Source organism: Cryptomeria japonica, chromosome 7 (genome assembly GCF_030272615.1).
Source record: "Cryptomeria japonica chromosome 7, Sugi_1.0, whole genome shotgun sequence".
Lineage (NCBI taxonomy): Eukaryota > Viridiplantae > Streptophyta > Pinopsida > Cupressales > Cupressaceae > Cryptomeria > Cryptomeria japonica.
Genome location: NC_081411.1, coordinates 410,430,620 through 410,454,502, shown reverse-complemented (window position 1 = coordinate 410,454,502; position 23,883 = coordinate 410,430,620).

Genomic DNA, 23,883 nt, shown 5'->3' with positions numbered 1-23,883 from the left:
ATCCCATTTAGTAGAGACTAAAAAATTGTCCAGTCTGACTTGGATTAGGTGGTTCCCTTTCCTATTATTAGACCAAGTGAAGTGGACACCTTGAAGATCTAAATTAAAAAGACAAGTAGCCTTTATAAGATTCGCCAGATCGCCCATACTATCAGAATAATCCACAAGACCACCTCATTTCTCAGAAGGGTAGAGAGGGGTGTTGAAGTATCCAGCCAACATATAGTGAGAATTCTGATCCTCAAGGATACAATCAACAATTTCCTCCCAAACAAGGTGCCTTCCCATCTTGGAATTGGGGGTATAAATATTGAACAGATGCCAGTAGAGATCACCAAATTGCAAGGTTACCGCCAACTAGTTTTGTGAGCTTGCATGTAGATTACCTTGGAGATTGTATGGGTTCCAAAGGGTAGCGATTCCACCATGCACCCCTAATGCCTCCACATATAGAAACAGAACGCCCAACCAAAGTTTGCCAATAGTCATTGCAAAGGTTTGGTAGGAAATTTTGACTTCTTGTAGTAAATAGATATCAATGTTCATCTCTAAAATATATTGTTTTATAGCCAATTGCTTTTGGGGGTTGTTGAGTCCCCTTATGTTCTAGGAGAGAAACTTCATTTCCTAGTTTTGTTATTTCCATCAAGGGTCAATTGTCACCCCCTTGCGATATCCCTCGTTATAGCTTTCTCCCTCAACACTCTCTCAGTCGGTCTTCCAACTTTACTATCATTGCCCACATCCACCTTCTTAGTCCTAGTTTTTTTCTTCCGTGTCAGCCATTCCTCATTATCCATAGAAGGAAGATAGGGTGGGGAGGTATTCACATTAGATGTCAACAAGAATGACTTGGATAAGTCCTCCAATATCACTAAACTGCTAACGGACTGGGGTGGAGATATAAATCTTGTTTGATTTGGTTTCCCTAGAGGAACTTTCACATCACAAGTTTTTTTGGGGGATTGGGGAAGCGAGGGGCGGGCTTCACCAATGGGGGGGAGTGGTGGACATCATTCTTATCCAATGAGGGGGAGGAGAAAGGATTAGGGGATAAACATAGGCCAATCATTGAGGGAATTTCCCCATATTCAAGAGTCTCCATTGGCCTCATCTTCTTTACCGAATCAATAGGGTTTTAATTATATCAAGGATCTTGTTTATGTGGGTGTAGTCATCAAACATCACACAGGGGTTAGTCAGTCCCATAGGGGCTAAAGATGAGGGTGCGCTTGGGCTAATAGGATTATCGTTAACAATAATCTTCTCTTTAAGCTTGGGCTCAGAAGTAGAAGGGGCTTTATAGTCAGCAATAGTATGCCCCTGCTTAGCACATTTTTGGCAAAAAAGAGTAGCATTTTCATAGACAATGGGCTGAAACCATTTTCCCCATTTTTATTTGAGGGACACAAAGTTGGGTAACGCTTTTTTAATAGCAACATTAACACAAAAATGACCATAAACTAACTTGGATTTAGCAAGGGTGACCGAATCAACAGTGACATAGCTGCCAAAGGAGTTCCCAATCTAGCGGAAGATCTATTCATCCCAAAATTCTAGCGGGAGGCTAGGAAACCTGACACAAACATGGGCCATACGATTGAGTTCAGTAGAGGGGTCAAAACTAGGATTCCATTTGGAAATGTTAAAATATGCTTTCCATAGGTCCAAGAGCCTGAAAGGAAAAAGATCAAGTCCTCCTCAGCAGTAAACTTGAAAAGGAAGAGACCTCCCGCCATAGTTGAGATATCCACACTTCTCTTTAACTTCCATCTTGCCACAACCCATTGTCTAACCATGTCAATGGATGGTCTGAAGGAGAAGAATCGTCCAATGAGCGCTAGATGCAGGGATGAAGCAATTTTATCCATGAGATTATCAAGTAGCTTAATCTTCATCCCCTTCTCAGTTTGGATAAAGTTAGCCAAAGCCGTCTCCAGAGTCATATTTGAAGAACCAACAAGAGTGCTTTTCCAGTTGGATTTAGACCCATTTTTGCCTACTTCCGCATCCTTCAGACCGAAAACATTTCTGGCCTGATAGAAGGGGATTTCTTATTACCATCTTCAAGGTTAACCTTTTTTATGTCCGCACCCTTTTGACCAAATTTTGTCAGTACCGAAGGGGATGAGCCATAAGAATCTTTGTTCTTGTCAAACTTTTCCGAAGTATCTGTAGGCAGTGGGGTCCCAGAGGCAGACATCAGGGCCTCATGAGGAGCATGTGAAGTGACAACATTATTGGGAGGGGGTTCTGGTTGCAGGGAGGAAGGATCCTCCCCCGGGACAACGAACATGTGGGGATTCAAAATTCAAACACAAGCAGAACGGGAAAGTTGCAGAGTGGGCTGAAGTTATCTAAGGGCTTAAAGTATTAAATAGATTGTTTGTTTTACAATGGATGATGTAATTGTAAATGTGCTAGGAGACTTATTTTCACTAAAATTATAAACTAAGATTTTAATTAATACATACAGTTCATATCACTTAAATTGACAATAAGTAATTAAAAAGTAGCTAATCAGATAAACAAAAAGTCTTGTAAATACGTAAGATTAGCTTTTATAATTTGACATATAGTAAATTTTTAAATTTTAATTATTAAAATCTATGTTTATTATTCTAAGTATTGTCTAATTGGTTTAGATTTTTAATTGTTTTAATAATCATGTATTTAATTAAATAAATGCCAATATAAAATAGTGGTTGTGTAAATAAAGATTATTTGAAAAAGTAAGAGAAGCTTTTTTTAAAACTAGATTGAATAAATATTCAAATTTAAAATTTGAAAATTAAAGTTTAGATTTATTATTTGTCTAATAATCACCTACTTTAAAAAAATTGCATTCCTCCAAAAGTCATTTTTTTAAGTTTTGGAAGTTAAAATAGGTTATTATTACTTGTCGTTAGGCTAGTACTATTGCAATTGGTTGGATCGAATTTTCATTAACGTGTTATTATTCAATTGCTTTTTCACCAGTTATATCTATGAATTTTTTCTTTCGATTTTTTAAAAAAAATTTCAATAGTTAAGATGCATGATTTTTAAATTTTCAAATTACGGAAATTGTTTTTCTTCAATCTAATTGGCTCAAATAATTTGCTTCTTATTACCAGATTTCTCGAATCCACTTTCTATATGAGTTTTTTAGGCAATTTTTTATGTCACTAAAATAATATTATATTATTGATTTTTTTTTGTTAATTCTTTATTTACTATATTACTTACTTTATTGATTTTTATTGAATTTCACTTGCTCATAATTTTACAAAGAATAATCAATTTAGAAAGATTAAAAAAACATACACTATTATTTTATTTTAATATATATATAATAAAATATATTTCAATAACTATTTTTTAATATGTCAACATATGCATAGTAAAAATATTAGTAGTTTTTTGTTAGAGTTAAATTTAGTATTGTAAATTCTCTTATCAAGAAAGAACTTGAACATTAAATAGATCATGAAGAATTATTACAATTGCCTTTTCATAAACTTAAAATTATTGTAAATGTATTTTAATCTTTTATCTTTGTAAATTCTGCATCTTGTTAAGAAAGAATCTCAACATTGAATAGATTATGGAGATATGTTATAGTTGTCTTTTCTCAAACTTAAAATTATGTAATAGTATTTTAAATGTAGATATATGTTTTTTTGGATTTGATTTCTGTAATAGCTTTAATTAAGTGGAAATATGTCGAAAAAAAAATCTTTTTCAAATCTTTTTAAATTTTTTTTGTTTTATTTAAATTATAGTATTAGTTATTGCATTTATCATGTTAGATTCATGAAAATAAATTTTTTATTTTATTTTTTATTTAAAATATTTTATCAATACTTTTTATTGAATAATTATTGTATTTTGTAATAGTAATATAATAAACATTTTTCTTACATCTAGATTCAACCCCAATATTTATTAAGTTAGAATTAATATTTTAATTTAAACCCTATTCATAGCTCTATATCAAATCATAACCTTAATATTGATCTTAATTGAACATTAAACCAAATTGAACCTTAACCCTAATCACAACCCTAAACTATATGAAACCATAACCCTAACCTTAAACCAAAATGAATCCTTACCCTAACTCTAAACCAAATGTAATTCTAACCCTTAAACACATTATTAATCCTAAAACTAACACTAAAATTAATTAAATCCTATTCCAAATATTGAATGCTAACCCCAAACCAGATTAAACCCTAATCCTAAACCTAATTGAATATTCTACCAAATTAAATTGTAAAATATCATAATAAGTATAACTTTTTATACCTTAAATTAAACTAAATCAAATTATTAATATAATTTTTATAATAACATAACTTTAAACAAATCAAATTAATTAAATAATATAATTTAACCACTTAATAATTAAATCAAATAAATTAAATTAAACTAAATGAAATAAATTAAATTAAATTAAATTAAACTAAATTAATTAACTTAAATTACATAAATTAAAACATTTTAATACTATAATATTATAAATGCACCTCGGGAGGATTGTCCACGTTCATGGTTTTTGAGGCATAATATTATGCTCTTATTTGTAATTTTGTGGGTTAATCATTGTGGGGTTGGGTCTGTTATCATGTATTGGGTTATTCAACTATATGGGTTTTTGGTCAAGGGCTACAACCAAAGGTTTTCTTTGCCTGGTTCTTTCCTGTCGGTATGCCCGTTTGAACCAGGCTTTTGTAATATATATATATATATATATATATATATATATATATATATATATATATATATATATATATATATATATATATATATATATATATATATATATATATATATATATAATTATTTATTGACTTTGCCACTTTTATAAAAAAAACAAAACTATAATATTATATAAATAGTAAACTTAATTTACTATTTTATTGTAAATAAAATTGAATGCTAAACTTTAACCTAATTTAAGACTAAACCAAACTAAACACTAACAAAAAACAAAATTGTGCCATAAACAAACCCATAACAAAATTTTAAATCACAACTCTAACCTTGCACCAAATTGAACCCTAACCATTAACCTAATAATTTATCTTTAATTTTGACAATTTGACTCTAATAATTTATCTTAAATTTTGATAAATTGACTCTAAACCAAATTGTACCATAATATGAACACTATACCAATTTAATCCTAACCATAAGCCAAATTTAACCCTAACCCTAAAAATAACCTTAACCATGATAACAATAAACTCAATTCAATTGTAAACAAATTCTACCCTAAACCAAATTCAAGCTTTAACCTATACAAAATTGACCCTAAACCCTAAATCAAATGTAACTACTAACCAAATTAAATCTTAACCCTTATCCTAATTAAACACTAAAATAGATTGAACCCTAATTTTAAATAAACACTAAACCAGAGTGAACCCTAATCCTATATGAACACTAAACTAGATTGAACTGTAATACTAAATGAATTCGTACCCTATAATACTAAATCAAATTGAACACTAACCTTGAACCCTCACATTAAAGTTATATTACAATTAGGGTTATAATTTAACAATAGCTTATATTATATTAGCACTGAAGTTTTGGTAAAATTAGGATTAAAATTTAATAATGGCTACATTTCAATTTTAATTTTGATTCAACTTAATTTTTTATATATATTAATATAGTTTTATTAAAATTAAAATATCTCAATTATAAGATAATTTTTTCTTTAAAATTTATTTAAATAGTTAATTAGAAATAAATTATTAAACTTATAAATATAAGTTTATTTATCTAAATTCCTTTTTTTTGTCGTTGTGGATGCTATATTAATTTTTGTAAGAAATTGGTATTAGAAATTATTAATACGCTCCTAAGTTACAATTGTGCAAATACCCTTTGGGGATAAACATAGGTGCGAAAATTTGATGTCTAAGCCTCTCTTTTGTTTACTCCATTTATATGTACTAGTTTGATTGAATTCTTCTATTACCTGTTGATTCATTATAATTAATTAATACAGTATAAATTGTTAATCTCTTCTATTTGCTAATTGTTTGCTAAAATACATATTCAATTACTATTACAAATCCACACGACGAGTACTCGCCACCACGTGGCACTTGTTTATTATGTTTGGAGTTTCTACATGCTTTGTGTTATCTAATATATTTTTTTCTCTATAATTTTTCACTGAACATATTGTAGTACTGAAAATGGACAATTTTTTTGAATAAACTAAGATAAATGATTTTTTTTGTAAAAAATTAAGAGAAGCTTTTTTTAAACTTTAAATAAAGTCAATATTTAAATTTTAGTTATGAATATTCAATGAGAATCTATCAACTTGATAGTAAAGAAAAAAATTATTAAGCAGGGAGACTTCTTACAATCCTAACGCGGGTGAGAGCTCGTGTCAACAATTTTGGCTGTAACATTTTCGGTGGTGTAAATACCTTCAAGCAACATTAAATTCTTTCTCTTATGCCATCGGATTGGTAAGTTTTGAATACTTTTTAAATGAATCAAATTCAAACCCAAATTTTAAAATGGTTAGCACCGTAGTGACTGGGCGATAAGTGCGACATGCTCTTCAAATTTCGTATAAGGTTCTTTGAAATGAAATTGAAAGTAAGATGAAATTAGAAAACCGTTTTCCAACGGATTATTAAGATGATCATTTTGGAAATCCCAAAGGAGATTATTATCATCTTTGTTCTGTTAAGGGAAAGGGAAAAAACGGAGAAAACGTACAGAGGGAATTAGAATTCCATAACAGGCAACACTTGCAGATTTCTATAGACATTGGTAAGTTTTATATGGCCTATAATTACTGTAGCGTGTGGGATTTTGTTGTTTTTAGTGATTTGTGTGCTTGAGATGAGTATTTGTTGAGAACAATGAAATTCAATATCATCTCTAAAGATTTGTACTATGCAATTTCTATAATCAACCTTGCTTTCTACAAAGATACCAACTTACATCAGTGGCGAAATAGAGGTATGGCCTTCGTTAATGCTCTGCATGTCTTTTGAAACCTTTGCTATTATTTATCTATTGTTTACCACTAATGATATTAAGAGGGCCCTACAATCTATAAGGGGTTCGGAGCCCTATCTATTCGATCTCAGTCCCTAGAGATTATTATCATCTTTGTTCTGTTAACGGAAAGGGAAAAAATAGAGAAAACGTACAGAGGGAATTATAATTCCATAACAGGCAACACTTGCAGATTTCTGTAGACATTGGTAAGTTTTATATGGCCTATAATTACTATAGCATGTGGAATTTTGTTTTTTTCAGTGATTTGTGTGCTTGAGATGAGTATTTGTTGAGAACAATGAAATTCAATATCATCTCTAAAGGTTTCTATTCTACAGTTTCTATAATCAAATCAGTGGCGAAATAGAGGTATGACCTTCTTTAATGCTCTGCATGTCTTTTGAAACCTTTGCTATTATTTGTCTATTGTTTACCACTAATGATATTAAGATCGAATAACTAAATATTTTTGACTACATGTTTATTGAAATCTTTGCTATTATATGTCTATTGAAATCCTTTTAAGAATAGCTTTTGTAACATCCTGCCAGGAAACCTCGAATGGATTAAACTAAAACATTTGAAAACAGTGTAAATAATTTTTAATTTTTTTTTTTAATAAGTTAAATGATGCTTTAAGTTTACATTACATTTAAATTACACAACATGAGACTTAAATTAACTCCTAAAGGGTTCCCCAACATGGTTTACATGACTTAAACTAAACATTGCTTAACGTTAATTAATCCAATTAAGATGATTTAAACATAAAGCCATAATTACACTTAAACAATGATTAATTCATTCAAAAGTATGAGATATCATTAAAATGTCTAAATTCCATTCATGATGATTCTTTCCATTACATTACATCTGATATTTTAATAAAACATATACATTTAACCATTTAATTTTCATCACTACATTTGTTTTGCATCATATATTTGAAATAACGTTCCATTGCACTAAATCACTAAGTCTCATAAGATCACATAATGTTTACATTACAATTACATCTTGCCACGAAGGCATACATAACAAATAATACAAATGACCATATAAGGTCCAAGATATACAAAGAATGATCCAATATGACAAATAGGATCCAACTGGATAAACAAAACACTCGAATCCAAGAGAGTAACTGGAACACTTGTGAAGCCAACTCTCACAAGAAGGAACAAACACACCAGATGGAAAGTGGCACTACCACCCCACCTTTCTAGGAAAGAAATAAGATCCACTAGAAACCTACAAGGTATACACACATGGTCTAAACACAACATCGAGATTCTCACATAAAGCATATACTCGCAAAACATGACTCCACATCAAAACTCCAAGTGACACCACAAGGCTACAAACTAGTGACCATAAGGGAAGAGTGTCATCACATAGCTTGGTATGGTTATCCTGGTAGGCCTCCATAGGTCTCGACCCCCATCATGGGTTATCTTTGTAACCTCTCCCGAACCCCCGACCCCATCCAAGTCTCATGCGGATCCAAACAATCCTTTCGTGAGGACAAGGTTGTTGGTTTTCCATTCTAGGCCTTCATACTACATCTCGAATCTATACTAGCACTCAACCATGAGCGAGGTACAATTATCTTATTTAATGTTTTAGCTACCCAACCCCCTAGTATATATTAATAGGTTATCACTTACTTATACAACTTTCAATGGGTTATCTTGCTAACCTCTCTGGGCATGACCCCCACTCGAAAGCCACTCTTCCTTATGACACTAAACAAAAATCCCCTAAAGAACTCCAATACAAAATACTAAATTAATATACACAAAGGAGTTAAGGACATCAAAGAAACACTTGGTCATACAAGCCCTTGCACATAGATTAAATCAAATGACAAACACAGACGACTCACATGACCGACCAACGGAAAATACCATACGAACAAGCCTAATTCCATTTAAAACTAAGGACTTGCAGTTTAAAATTAAATGCAAAGATAGTCAGAATGAAACAAATACCTTCGTAATTCAGAATAAGCAATTTAGTTTTTATTTCCTTCATTATACACTTGACGAAGTTTCCTAGGTTTCAAAGTTTCAAAAATTAACCATTCCTTAATAATCATTTCACTAAATCAATTAAAAATATTCAATCAATATTAGCTTTATCCATTTCAAATTTTAACAAAACATCTTAATCACAATGAATCATAAACATAAATATATTTATATAACTACACACACACACACACACACACACACACACACACACACACACACACATATGGGTCAGTGCAAGAAGTTGAGTCTACTTTTTGGTCAAAAAGTGGAAATATTTTCCCTGATGTTTAGATTTTGTCTCATTTGAGTGGAAAAAGTCAACAATATAAAAGATAGCCCTTTGAGTTTAATTTCCAAATATGTAATTTATTTTAATACCCACATAATAAAAAATAACTATTTGAATGGAGTTCTAAAAACTATGTTTTAAAAATGCTTGTTTTAGGACCATACCATGCATGTGTACGACCCACACTTTTGGATACAATTAAAATTATTTTCTCAAATCATTTTGGGAAATGGTTTGTAACACATTGAAGATTGATGAGCATATTTTTCTGTATATTTTTTATAATTAATTTTTTAATGACCGTGATTATCTTTTTAAAAATTTGATGTGTACAACCCACATAATTTGACGTAAACTTAATTTTTTTTTAAATAGAAAATAATTTTGTGTAGATTGATGGCATATAATTTTTTTTTCAAAATTCATTAAAATAAAAAAGTTATTAAATTAACAAAGTTAGTTAATATTTCAAGTTTCTGGACCCAATTTAGTATAAATTAAATGAAAAATAGTTAAAATAATCAATATTTAAATAAATTTACATATTTAGAATCTAGACAGTATAATCTGAAATGGATTTTAATTTTGTATAAAAATTCTCTAATTACAGGCGCGTAAACTATTTCAGAAGTTCATATTTGTGCTTTCATTCATGGAGATTTGAATTTGCAGGTCCATGTCTCAGGTGTGGCCATCCCAAGCCTAATCTTGAGCCAAGTGGCGGGTTATGGAATCAACTTCCACAGAATGGGGCCCCGTTTATAAAATGGGGGCCCATTCCTTTTTTTGACCGTTGGATTTAATAACGAGCCCATTCCTAAATAACCATTACTGTAAAAAAAAGACAGATTGCATTAATTTACCACACTATCATTGAAATCTTTACTGACAAACATTTTTTTACATCATTTGGCAGTACTTTTTAATATTTTTTACACAAATTTTTGAAAAACTCAGTAAAAAGTTTTTATTTTTTGAAGAGGAGTTTGTAAAGATGGGATCTAAGCAACATCAAAAGAAACAAAGGAAGATAATGATAGCGGATGAAATTCAGGCACAAAGAGAGGAGGCAAAATGCAAAAGAGATTGAAGATCACAAAAACAACAATTGAATAACACTTCTGAAGCATTTAGTTCAGTGCTCATTGTAGATGATGTAGTACCCCTGCCCTAATCCATTTTTAATCTCGGTTTGACCTTGGTTAGTTTATCATAATATAATGATTATAGTCAGATGTTTTGATTTAGTGCATATTGGTTTATGTGGTCTTCACACCGATTTGTATGCAAGTTATTAATTCTCCTATTTTGTGTTATAATCTCAGGCTAACACTTTCATTAAATTTATATATGTATGCATGTATGACTCTTGGTTGTAGGAGATTTCAGGTACAGTGTCGCATGGGTGCGAGGCTCGTCTCCACCTGGATTCACAGGTTTGAGTGTACTTCTTTGGTCCTTAGAATTTAGATTAGGTGGTCGTTAGACCCTCGTTTGACCATAGTCGTGCTCAAGTGAGCATCGTCAGTCGTCATCAATATTCTCTTTGGTTGGGTTTGTGGTTCATCTATTCATTTGAATTTCTTGGGTTGTGTGTTTTGTGTGTGGTTAAATCGAGTAATTAATCCTTAATCTCTATTTTGATTTAATGTGTGTTTTCGCATTAGTAGTTTGGGGACTAAATTAAATAGGGTTTCTTTATGCGATTATCGTTAATTTGAATTGCTTAATTTAAATTGGGAGCAAGTTCAATTAAATAGTTAATTTTAATGTTAAATTTATTATGTTTATGCTTATGAAAAGAAAGATTTAAATTTAATTGAAATAGAATTAATTTTATCTTCTTAGCATTTTGGAAATTGAAAGGTTAAATTTAGTTATTTGGAAAAATCAATTTTAAATTGAAAAACAAGTTTAATTATTGATATAGTTTAAAAGAATGATTTTGAGGAATTATTTTAAATAAAATATTTTAATTCCAAAAAAAAAAAAATTGGTCAAACCTTTCCCATTTAACCTAGGTTTTTGGAAAAATATGGGAGATTGATTTCTTTTGGAAAATTTGGGGATTTTGGAAGGAGAAGGATTTCTTGAGCTGCAGGTTGGGGCTCTCCATCAGATCCTTTCCAGGAATGCTTATTGAGGTAGGAATTTGTTTATCAAATTGGTTATTTGTTTTTAAAAAAAAATAAAAAAAACGGGCTTGAATGTTCTTCATGCAATTTTGGTTTCAGATTCTCCATTGATTGCCTCAAGATTAAGAATTATAGTGGAAATTAGTTAAGATTGGTTGATTGCTTGTATCTTGTTTGAGAAATGAGTTTTCTTTTTGCCCAAAATTGTATATTATGGAAGGGTATTCAACAAATTTCTCTAATTTTGAAAACCTCTATCATTTTGAAATTTTTTATTTTAAGTCTCTATATGAGACTGTTTAAAACAAAAATGGGGGTTGTTGTTTTTAGAAAATAAAAATATAAAACAAAAATATATTTCATAGCAAAATCGATTTTTATTTCAAAATCGAAGTTTTTATTGTTTGAAAAAAAATAAAAAATAAAAATGTAATTCATTGGGGTTGGAGGGACGGGGAGCGGAGGCTCAACCCACCGCCTCCTCCCCCCTATGCGGGTCTGCGACTAGCGGCGACTGCAGCTAGCTGCGACCCCCGCGGTGGCCACGTAGGCACTGCGAGACCTGCGTCCACCATGGTGGTGCTGCCCACGGCTAGGGCACAGCCGCCCAACCCCCGTGAAAGGGAGGTGGGCCCGACTACCCTTTTCGCTGCCCCCCATTATATTGTTGTTTTTAAAAATTGTTTTTTTTAATATATTTTTTTTATTATAATATATATATATATATATATATATAATTATTTAATATTATTAAACGTAAATTTTAATTAAGTTTAAATATGGCATTTAATTAATAAATTATGATTATTTATAATTAATTAATTGTATAAGTGGCAATATACTATAATTAATTTTCAAATTGTATTTTATTATCAATGCATATTTTTCTAATTAGATACTTAATTTGTTATTTTGTTATTATTAATTGTATATTTTTTTTTTAATTGCAGATTAAAAAAGTATATATAGTAAATTAATATTTAAGTTTGGTAATTTTCTATATATGCACAAGGAAATAAATTGTTAAGTAGGAATGGACTATCTTTATTTGGATTCCTTATATGTTTATGTTTCCTTGATCCATATAGTGTAACTGGGCTTGGAAAAGATGAAATTGGAGAGATTGTTTTTGAGCCAGTATAAGAAAGATGTTTTATTTGAAGAATAAATATCTTATTTAGTTGGTTAATGATTATTTAATTATATTCATGTGAACTTGGTTTAAGAACTCATAATGACGCATTTATGTATGTTCGATGCTAATGAACCTTAGGGAGTTAGAAAACCAAGAATCAAATTGTACCTAGATGAGGTAGATAACTGCAATCTAACTTAGATCATTTAAAAAATTTGATCGACATTTAATGTTTAAACCGATTTGGAAAAAAAAAAAAAAAGATTGTATCTACCAATTGTTGCCTATGCAAGTTTAATTTTTGTATTCGCTTTTGCTTAAGTAATGGCAAGACTTGTTTTGGTTGATAGGACCCTGTCGTATGGTTGATTTGGGTACCTGTTTATGTCCTCGGTCTCGAGTTTGACTATTGTTTTGCGGTGGTGTTGTATTTGGTCTTATCCTTTATGCGGGTGTCGAATGATGTTTGGTAGTTGACCATAGTTGGTTAGGTCTCTAGTTAGAGTACCGTCTGTCAGTGCACCTCATATGAAGTCGTGTTTGACCAAATGGTTATTTCCTCCATTTTGAACTCTGTTTGTTTGACCATGTGTACTCCTTGGTTTTTGAGTTCATTTGAGTATGGTCTAGTGTCGTATGGGAAAGTGGCTTTTGATTGGGGACTGCACCCAAAGTGGTTGCTGGGTAACCCATCGAAAGTGAGTCTAATAAGTGATAACCTAATAGTATATTAGAGTGTTGTTAATGAATCTCTAAGTAAGATAATTGTGCCTCACACATGGGATGAGTGCTAACACAGACTTGACATGCTGTGAGAAGGCTTGAAATGGCAAACCATCACCCTTGTCTTCACGAAAGGATGTGTGGGTCCACATGAGGCTTGGATGGGCCGGAGGTTCAGAATAGGTTGCCAGGGTAACCCAGTGTATGGGGCTGGAACCTATGAAGACCTGCCATAGTAACCATACCAGGTTGTATGATGACACTTGTCCCTTATGTTCACTAGTGTGTGTTTGTATTGTCTTGAGAGGAGCACTTTTGTGGAGTCATCCTATTGCTTATGCCCTTGTGAGTACCTGGTTTCATGCTAGACCTTGGGTTGCGATGACTTAGTTTATGGATGCTCCAACGGACCTTGGTATTTGTGGTATTTGCTTGATTATGTTCAGTTGGATCCTTTCCTATTCAGGGATCATTTATGTATTTATTGACCGATGTGGTCATTTGTATATTGGTTATGTTCACCTTGATGGTAGGATTGTAAATAATGAGAAACTTATGTATTATGAACTTATTTAATTATCAGAGGGGTCTTGTAGTTGAGCAGACCCGGAGATGTAGCCCTTTAGGGGTGAACTTCGAGATCATCTTGGTGTTATGTGATGCTTTTGTTCTTATGTTTCATGTTTAGTGTTAGCATGTATGAATGGCATTTTGATAGAATGTATAAGTGGATAAGATGAAATTAATTTTAAATGCATGTATGTAGTCCTCTCTTAAATGCAGTAAATTGGAACATGAAAGAATGTAGCTTAAGATAATGGAATATATTCAGTTATTGTTAAAGGAAATTAAGTATGCATGGAAAGATCTCATTAGTTTATGATAAAATTCAAGTGTGTTGTTAAATTAGATGCATGACTTAAATTCTAATGAAAGTTTGAATGAAGGGTATAGATAAATCTTAATGGATGAACCTTATGTTGTGAACAATATTTTCATCTATCTGAAAAAAATTATCCTTGTTTAAGAGTTATCTCATTATAAGATAATTAGCTTATTGGATTTATTAGTGTGAGTTAAGTTAAATGTGTAATTAAGTAATCACGTTGGGAAACTCTTTAGGTGTTAGTTGATGTCTTCTGCTATGTAATCTGAACTTTGATATCTTGTTGTATCTTAATGTTGTGTAACTTAAAAAAAAAAAATTATTGCACTCTATTCTTGTGTTTTAGCATTATCCCTTCGGGGTTTCTTGGCAGGACATTACAGATGAGACCATTGAAGAGATCATGATGGACGCAAGAAATGTAGAACCAAACACAAGCATGATTGTTGATGCAAATGTTCATGTGGATGTGAATCCTAGTATGTTTTTAAATCCCCAAGACTATGATGCCAATCAAATTGCTGATTTAAATAAAGCTAGATATAAATTTCATACACCAATATGAAAAGAAATAAAAATTGAAAATATTACACCACCCTCTCTAAAAGAAAATGAATGTAATTTGTTTACTATCAATAGCAATTTGCTAGATAATCTTAATGGGTTAGTTTCTTGGAGACAAATCAGAACACATGTGAACAGATTATATAAACAATTTTTCTATAATAAAAAGCTAGGATTCCAATGTCAAATAATGCTACAATTAATAAACATGTTAAAAATACATAAAGTCATGAAAAATATAGGTATTTATGCAAAACCAAAAAGAAAAGATGAATCATATAAGCAAGTTGTATCTATTGTTGCCAATGCCATCGATTCTATCAGAAAAACAAGTCGATCTAAAGATAAGAATGCAACACATAGAGTTATAACAACTGCTATAGTTGACAAAACAATTGTTAGTAAAGAATGTTAAGTGATATAAGTGGCTATTTGAACTTACATCATAGAACCTTGTCAAGAGCGGCCAAAAGAAGAGACACAATTGAAATTGATCCACTAAACCATTGTAGGATTTTTAGTGGTAGACTTCAAAGGTCGGACATGAAATTAAATGATGAAACTAAACAATTAATTGCAAAATTTTGGCATGATAACACTAGAGTTTCATCAAATGCTAGAGATGTTTTAAAGTTAAGGGTGGGATCAAATTCGTGATCTGCATCCAAAACATCTTCTTGACATGACTCAAACTGAATTCTTTAAAAAAATTAGTGATGAATCTGTGTTAATGAATTTACGAATTAGTCAAAGATCATTTGAAAAATGCAAATCCTGGTATGTTAAAATCAATAAACAAAGAATATCTTGTTGTTGTAAAACTCATGTTCAGTTTCATTACTATTATGATGTTTTTTGATATATACGTTGTATGATGCATGGTAATGATCTTGTGTAGGATTGTGGTGTTTATGTTCCACCTGAAACTATAAAAGATTTTATTGCAAGTTTATTTTGTAAACCACCTAGTGAGCAATTATTTCTTTCCAGTTCATGCATTTATGGCCTTTACAATTTATGTGGGAACTATTCTTTGATAGGTGAATGTTTGCATGAACATGTTTCATCTGAGTTTGGACAAAAAATCATTGATGTTAGGAGATTTAAAAATATAGATAATAGTGTGAATGTATTTATCAGTGAGTTTAAAAGTCATATTGTTCCAAAATATGTGAAACATTCCCAACATGTCCGATGGCTTGATGGACAGTTTCGCATATGCAAGAACACATTTCCAGTTGGAACAATAGTATCAGTTGTAGATTTTGCAAAATATTATACTCTAAAACCACAAGAGGAAACTCAATCACAATACTACAACTCAATGCAAGTGACTGTACAGAAGATAACAGAAATTTTTTGAGGGAGTATCATTTCTATGTTAGTGATAATCGATTACACTCGTCAGAGTTTGTTCAACATTGCTTCGAGGTATTTCATGATAATCTTAAGGAAATAGAAATTGACATGAAACAACATATGATATGGTCAGATAACTGCACTGGACAATTCAAAAATGCAAGAATGTTTTATTGGCTATGCAAAGTTCACAAGATAACCACTGTCATAGAATGTTTTATTGGCTATGCAAAGTTCACAAGATAACCACTGTCCAACATTTATGGAGTTTTTTTGAAGCGGGACATGGTAAGGGGGAACATGATGGAGTTGGTGCCTGTGTAAAAAGAGCTCTTGCTAGAGAACAATTGAAATTGAAGGATGCAGCAAAATTCAAAGATGCTTGTGCAGTTGTAAATTGGTGCAATTCAAAGTTGTCAAAAGGATCAACTGAGAACTCTGCAATTCGATGTTTCTTCTGGTTGGTAAGGAAGATAGTATTCCTATTCGGCATTATTGTAATACCATCACTAGATCAGCTAAATGACATTCATTTAAAAGTTATAATTCAAACACATGGACTATATTCACAAGGTAGCTTGCTTGCTTTTGTCAGTTTTGTGTTTCCGGAGATTGGGAATTTTGTGAGAATGAAGAATGGGTTGAAGAATGGCAACAAAGATCATTGACACCCATAGATGCAAATGATCCGCATGAAAGAACTAATGAAGATATGGATTAGATGTTTGCATCAAATGACTATGATCGCATTTCAAATCTTATACAACAAGGTAAAATTATTTTTGAAATTTGTTTTGATTTATTAAATAGTACATATATATGAAATCTTATAGTGTATATTTTTGTTTTTATTTCTCATTAAATGTTAAAATAAAATTGTTTTGTCCATAGGACATGTCTATGTTGTTGTTGCACCAGAGGACAATGAAGAGGGGACAAAGTATTGGTTGGATCAATGTGTAGAGCCAAAACATAAACTAACCACTCCTCGAGTAGATGATGATGGTTATGACTATCCAACAGGATTTGTGGTTGTTTTTGGCACTTGGCTACACAAATATCTAGCAAGAAAGAATGGATTACCTGCATTTGAAGATTATGAATTAGAGAAAAAGATTATACATTACTCGCATTTGGTAGTGGCAACTAATATAAAATTGGATAGATATCGTGGCAGGCCTGCTAATAAACAATTATAGACTCTCTCTATGGAAGAGCACGAGACAATTATAGATGCTTTGCAAAAGAGAGAGGATGTAGATGGTATAATAGAATGAATATCAAGTAAGTTATAATTTGAACCCTTAATCCACCTCCATTTTAAAATTCGTGATGCATATTTTATATAACATTTTAAATCATGCATCATAATTATAAAATCTAATCTAGAAATTTTGTTTCAGGTCTACCACAAGTAGAAGGCATCAATGAAAACCAAGTTATTTGTGCATACTTTATGTTTTGTTTTGAATAATTACAAGTACGTTAAAGTTTTGTACCCTTAAGGAAAATCTCTTTGAAGAGTCGCGATGTATGCTTTATGTTGTATTTTAAATTCAATACACCCTCATTATAAAAACTAATCATATGTATTTTTTTTTCCAGGTCTCTTAGAGTAGACTTGGCCTCAATGACTACTATTGTTTGTGCATACTTTATGTTATATTTTGAGAGATATAAATCTTTATTATTATAAATTAAATAGACTGTTTATTTTATTTTAGATAGGTCTTCTTGATTACACTTTGTGTAATATGCATAAATGAGAAACTATTGGTCAAATTTATGAATGAGATAATTTTGTTTTTATCAAGTTCTATTCAATTTTATTTTTTTGATACTTTTCTCTTATCATCATTATTATTGTAATGGTAATTATATATTTGATTATATATTTTGCTTATCTATGATGATTAATACTTTTTAATTTAGAATATGTTATAATTATAAGATATATTTGATACTTTGGTCTTATTATCATTGTTAGTTCATGATGTACACCTTTAGTTTATCTAATCACAAGTTATTTAAATAAAATTCCAAAAATAAAATTTCAAGTCCACATAATCCATATAATGATGTACACCTTTAGTTTATCTAATCACAAGTTGCATAATAGGATTAGATCATATATATTTTGTGCATACTTTATATATTTTGTGCACATTAGATATTATGTGGAGTTCATCATGTTACCATCCAGATATATATATCACAAGTTGCATAATAGGATTAGATCATATATATTTTGTGCATACTTTATATATTTTGTGCACATTAGATATTATGTGGAGTTCATCATGTTACCATCTAGATATATATATATATATATATATATATATCTGGATGGTAACATGATGAACTCCACATAATATCTAATGTGCACAAAATATATAAAGTATGCACAAAATATATATGATCTAATCCTATTATGCAACTATCCATATATATAAAGTATGTGCACGTCCAAGACAATATATACAATGTTAAAAAATAATTACACGTGTAAACAAATGTGTAAAGTACATATCATATAAAATAGTACATGTACATCATATTAGAGCTAAATAAACAGTAAAATCTAAGTGCTATCATCAATAACATCTAATGGTCTCTTCTCCCCGGGATGTGGACCAGATCCACCCGTCTCATGATGTACAAGGAAAAAATAATATTAAAATACTTGAAATTAACTATTAAAAGAATCATTTATCAAATACAGTTGGAATTCATAAATTAAGTTACAAACTTACCATATGTGTGTGCACATCAACTCAAGTAACTTGTTCTACATGTACTATATGCTCGATAGTTGTGCCATCCTGTATACAAGATAAGAAACATGATATAACGAACATGAGCACATACACGTGTTTATTTTTTTAATAAATAAAAATGAACATTTATAATTTGATTTTAAAATAATCATATAATAAAATATCATACATAAGGTTGCTCATCAGATCCTCTAGCAGTATCTTGTGCAGTATCAACACCAAATGTAGTGCTAGCTAAGTCCTGTACAAGGTCAAATTCAAAGTATCCAATTAAATCTTAAATTAAGAGTCAAAATAAGATCAAATTAATTATTACATATTAAGACCTCAAAGGATGTCGATGTGCGTTCAAATTGGCTCTGATAAAAATTATGAGGATAACCTATCCTGATAGTAGTGTTCACCTACAAACATGCATTTAATGAAATCATATTTATTGAACATATATATGTATATTAAATAATTTCAGGTTAAGTTACAATGTTGTAAGATTTCATATTAAATTTATGAATTCTAAGATACATACCATAGACGGTGTCATAGTTGTCACACCCTCTTCTTGATGTGATGTAGAGGGTCCCTCATGACCTGAATCCTAGAGAAAGAAGCATTCAATGTATCAACATGAAAATTTATATATTATATGATGATAACATATTAACTTAAAAAGCTAGTACAATGTCTAGATAGAAATTGATACTATACCCCATAAGGTGTGCCAAGCTGTGTTCTAGTAGATGCAATATTGACTCTAATATTAGGTCTAGTCCTTATCTACATAAACAAATTTATTTAATGAAGTATTAGATTGTATTAAAAAAAAAGACATGCACTTAATTTATGCCTATATTTAATGAAGTATTTAAAGATTGACATGTACATGTATATATATTTATACCTGCTCAAGATGATCATCAGAGCAAAGAAAATCCATATATGATGTCATCATACTATCATTTGTTGCATCATGCTCAGTTGTAACTGAAGCAGATCTTGGATCAACAGTAGGACCTACACACATCTCATGACAACTCGAACACATATGTGGCATCCATCGAGGAGTGGATGCCATGTGAGCAGCTTGCTCACTCAAGTTACTTGTGAGGGAAGTCAAAGCATCTAATGTCAAAATGAAAGATGTATTCTACACATCTGCAGGAATCGATGGAGCAACAAGTGGAACTATGGGTGGATTTGGTAGGGGATTATTACTCTGTGCCCCTAATCTATGCTGTGGCATTCCACAACCAACACCCTGGAATGACTATCAAAATAATTTGGTTTTTGGTGCATTACAAACTCACAGTATAATTTCTTCAAAAAATATAAAGGAACCTCATAATTACGATGTGGTGGATAATCAAAAACCATCCACCATCTATCCCAAAAGTGTCTAGCCATTTCTAGATGCACACACCACCTAATTGAAATTCTTTTCTGGTTAGGTTGCATTGGTTCTCTTGTTTTTGGGTTAGTAAAATATGGACATAAATGAGCTTTGGTTATTTTGAGATCAGTGATTTGCCTATAAGTTAAGCCATCGGCATAAAAATCATGCAAATCTTATCGTCGTTGTCTATGAAATTGATTTAATTGAGAATCAACAGATCTAACTGACTCAACAACAGTTTGCATTGATTTTGTAAACTCTAGAAGATGGGCTGGCGCGATTGGCTCATTTTGGATAGCAGTAATATTTTGTTCAATCACTTGTAGGTTTTCATTAATTCGTTCTCTTAAATGAATTTCATCCAGTCTAGGGGGTGGAGGTGGAGGTGGTGGTGGTGTAGTACCCCTACCCTAATCAATTTCTAATCTCGGTTTAATCTTGGTTAGTTTGTCATAATATAATGATCATAGTCAGATGTTTTATTAAGTGCATACCTGTTAATGTGGGTATTGCACTATTTTGTATGCAAGATTGATAAATTCTCCTATTTTCATGTTATTGTCTCGGGCTAACGCTTTCATTAAGTTTATATATGTATGCATGTATGACTTCTGGTTGCAGGAGATTTCAGGTACAATGTCGCATGAGTGTGAGGTTCGTCTTCACCTGGATTTGCAGGTTTGAGTGTACCTCTTTAATCCTTAGAGTTGGATTAGGTGGTTGTGATAACCTCATTTGACCATAGTCGTGCTCAAGTGAGCGTCTTCAGTCGTCATCGGTATTCCCTTTGGTTGGTTTTGCGAGTTGTCTGTTTGTTTGGCGTTTTTGATTTGCGTGTTTGGTGGGTATGGTTAAATTGAGTAATTAATCCTTAATCATTAATTTGATTAAATATATGTTTGTGCATTAAAGATTAATGGACTAGATTAAACATGGTTTCTTTATGCGATTATCGTTAATTTGAATTGCTCGATTTTAAATTGGGAGCGAGTTCAAGTAGATGGTTAATTTTAATGATTAAATGTATTATGTTTATGCCTAAGAAAAGAAAGATTTAATTTTAATTGAAATAGAATTAATTTTATCTTCTTGGCATTTTGGAAATAGAAAGGTTAAATTGAATTAATTGAGAAAATCAATTTTTAATTGAAAAGCAATTTAATTTATTGATATAGTTGGAAAATAAAGATTTTTGTGATTTATTTTAAATAATAATTTTAAATCCAAAAATGAGATTTTTGGTCAAACTTTTCCATATAACCTAGACTTTTGGAAAATATTGGGGATTGAATTTTTTGGACAAAAATATATTTTTGAAAAAATATTTTGGATGAAAGATTTGGGGAGAAGGATTTCTTGAGCTGCAGGTTAGGGCTCTTCATCAGATCCTTTCCAGGAATGCTTATTGAGGTAGGAATTCTGGTTATTAATTAGTTATTGTTTAAATTTTAAAAAATGGGCATTGGATGTTCATCATGCAATTTTGGTTTCAAATTCTCCATTGTTTTTTCTCAAGACTTAGAATTATTGTGGAAATTAGTTAAAGATTGGCTTATTGTTGGATCTTTGTGTGAGAAATGAGTTCTATTTGCCCAAAAAGATTATTTATTTGGTGGGTTATTCCAACAAATCCTTTCAATTTTGAAAACCTCTTCTTGCTGGAATTATTTTCATTTTAAGTCTCAAGATGAGACTGTTTAAAAATGGGGGTTTGTCTTTTGGATAAGAGATTAATTTTAATGGTTTTGATATGCTTTATATCTTTTCTGTATATTTTTTATATTTTTTTATTGGGTTTTGTTTTAACAGTAAAAATTTTTAAAAAAATAAAATAAATATAATTAAAAAAAAACAATGGTTTAACCCCAAGGAGGGGTGTTGCATGTCCTTTTGGGAACAGTAGCGCTTCCCATGGGGGCTGCGTGCTCCCTTTGGGAACAGCAGCGCTCCCATGGGGGCTGCGTGCTCCCTTTGGGAAGCATCGCTTCCCCAAGGGGAAGCCTGAGCTCCCAAGGGGGGGGGGGCACGTGGGGTTCCACATGGGTACCCTTCCCCAATTTTTTTTTATAAAAAAAAGTTTTCTTATATATTTTAAATATATATATATATATATAATATTTTAATATAATTTGATATTAATTGTTAATTAAGTTCTTTTTTTTAATTATGAATAAATAAATGGCATTAATTCATATTTCATGGATGAATTTGTTATTAATTAATTGTATAATGATAAATATACAATAATTAATATTCAAATCTTATTTTAATATTAATGCATATTTTTTTGTAATTAAATGCTTAATTTGTTAACTTCGTAATAATTATTAATTTGTTATATTTAATTAATCATGGATTAATACATATATTCATTAATTAATAGTTAATTTTAATAATTTTCTTTATATGCTCAAGGAAACAATCTGTTAATCTGGGAATGGATTTTCTTTATTTGGCTTCCCTAAATATGTATATTTCGTTGATCTGTATAGTGTAAATTGGTTCTGGAAAAGACAAATTTGTAGGATTTATTTTGAACCAATATGTCAATGATGTTTTAATTGAAGATTAAATATCTTATTTAATTGGTTAATGGTTGTTTAATTATATTCCTATGAAATTGGTTAAAGAACTCATAATGGCATATTTATGAATGTTCGAGGCAATTGAACTTTAGAGAGTTAGAAAACCAAGAACAACCTGTACCTAGACGAGGTGGATAATTGCAATCTAACTTAGATCATTTAGAAAACTTGATCGACGTTTAAATGTTTAAATCAATTTGGAAAAGATTGTATCTTCTAGTTATTGCTTATGTGAGTTTATATATTTCTGTATTCGCTTTTGCTTAAGAAATGGCAAGTCGTTCTTTATTTGATAGGACCCTGTCGTATGGTTGATTTGGGTACTTGTTCCAGTCCTCGGTTTCGAGTATGACTGTTGTTATGTAGGTGTGTCGTAATTGGTCATATCCTTTATGCGAGTGTCGAATGATGATTTGTGGTTGACCATAGTTGGTTGGGTCTCTAGTTAGAGTACCGTCAGTAAGTGTACCTCTTTTGAGTCGTGTTTGACCAAATGGATGTTCCCTCCTTTTTGAACTCTGTTCATCTGACCATGTGTATTCCTTGGTTTTTGAGTTCATCTGAGTATAGTCTAGTGTCGTATGGGAAGTGGCTTTTGATTGGGGGTCACGCCCAAAGTGGTTGTTGGGTAACCCATCGAAAGTGAGTCTAATAAGTGATAACCTAACAATATATTAGAATGTAATCTCTAAGTAAGATAATTGTGCCTCACACATGGGATGAGTGCTAACACAGACTCGACATGCTATGAGAAGGCCTAAAATGGCAAACCATCATCCTTGTCTTCACGAGAGGATGTGTGGGTCCACATGAGGCTTGGATGGGTCAGAGGTACGGATTAGGTTGCTAGGGTAACCCAAGGTATGGGGTCGGGACCTATGAAAACCTGCCATGGTAACCATACCAGGATGTGTGATGACACTTGTCCCTACGTTTGCTAGTGTGTTGTCGTATTGTCCTGTTAGGAGTATGTTTGTGGGTCGT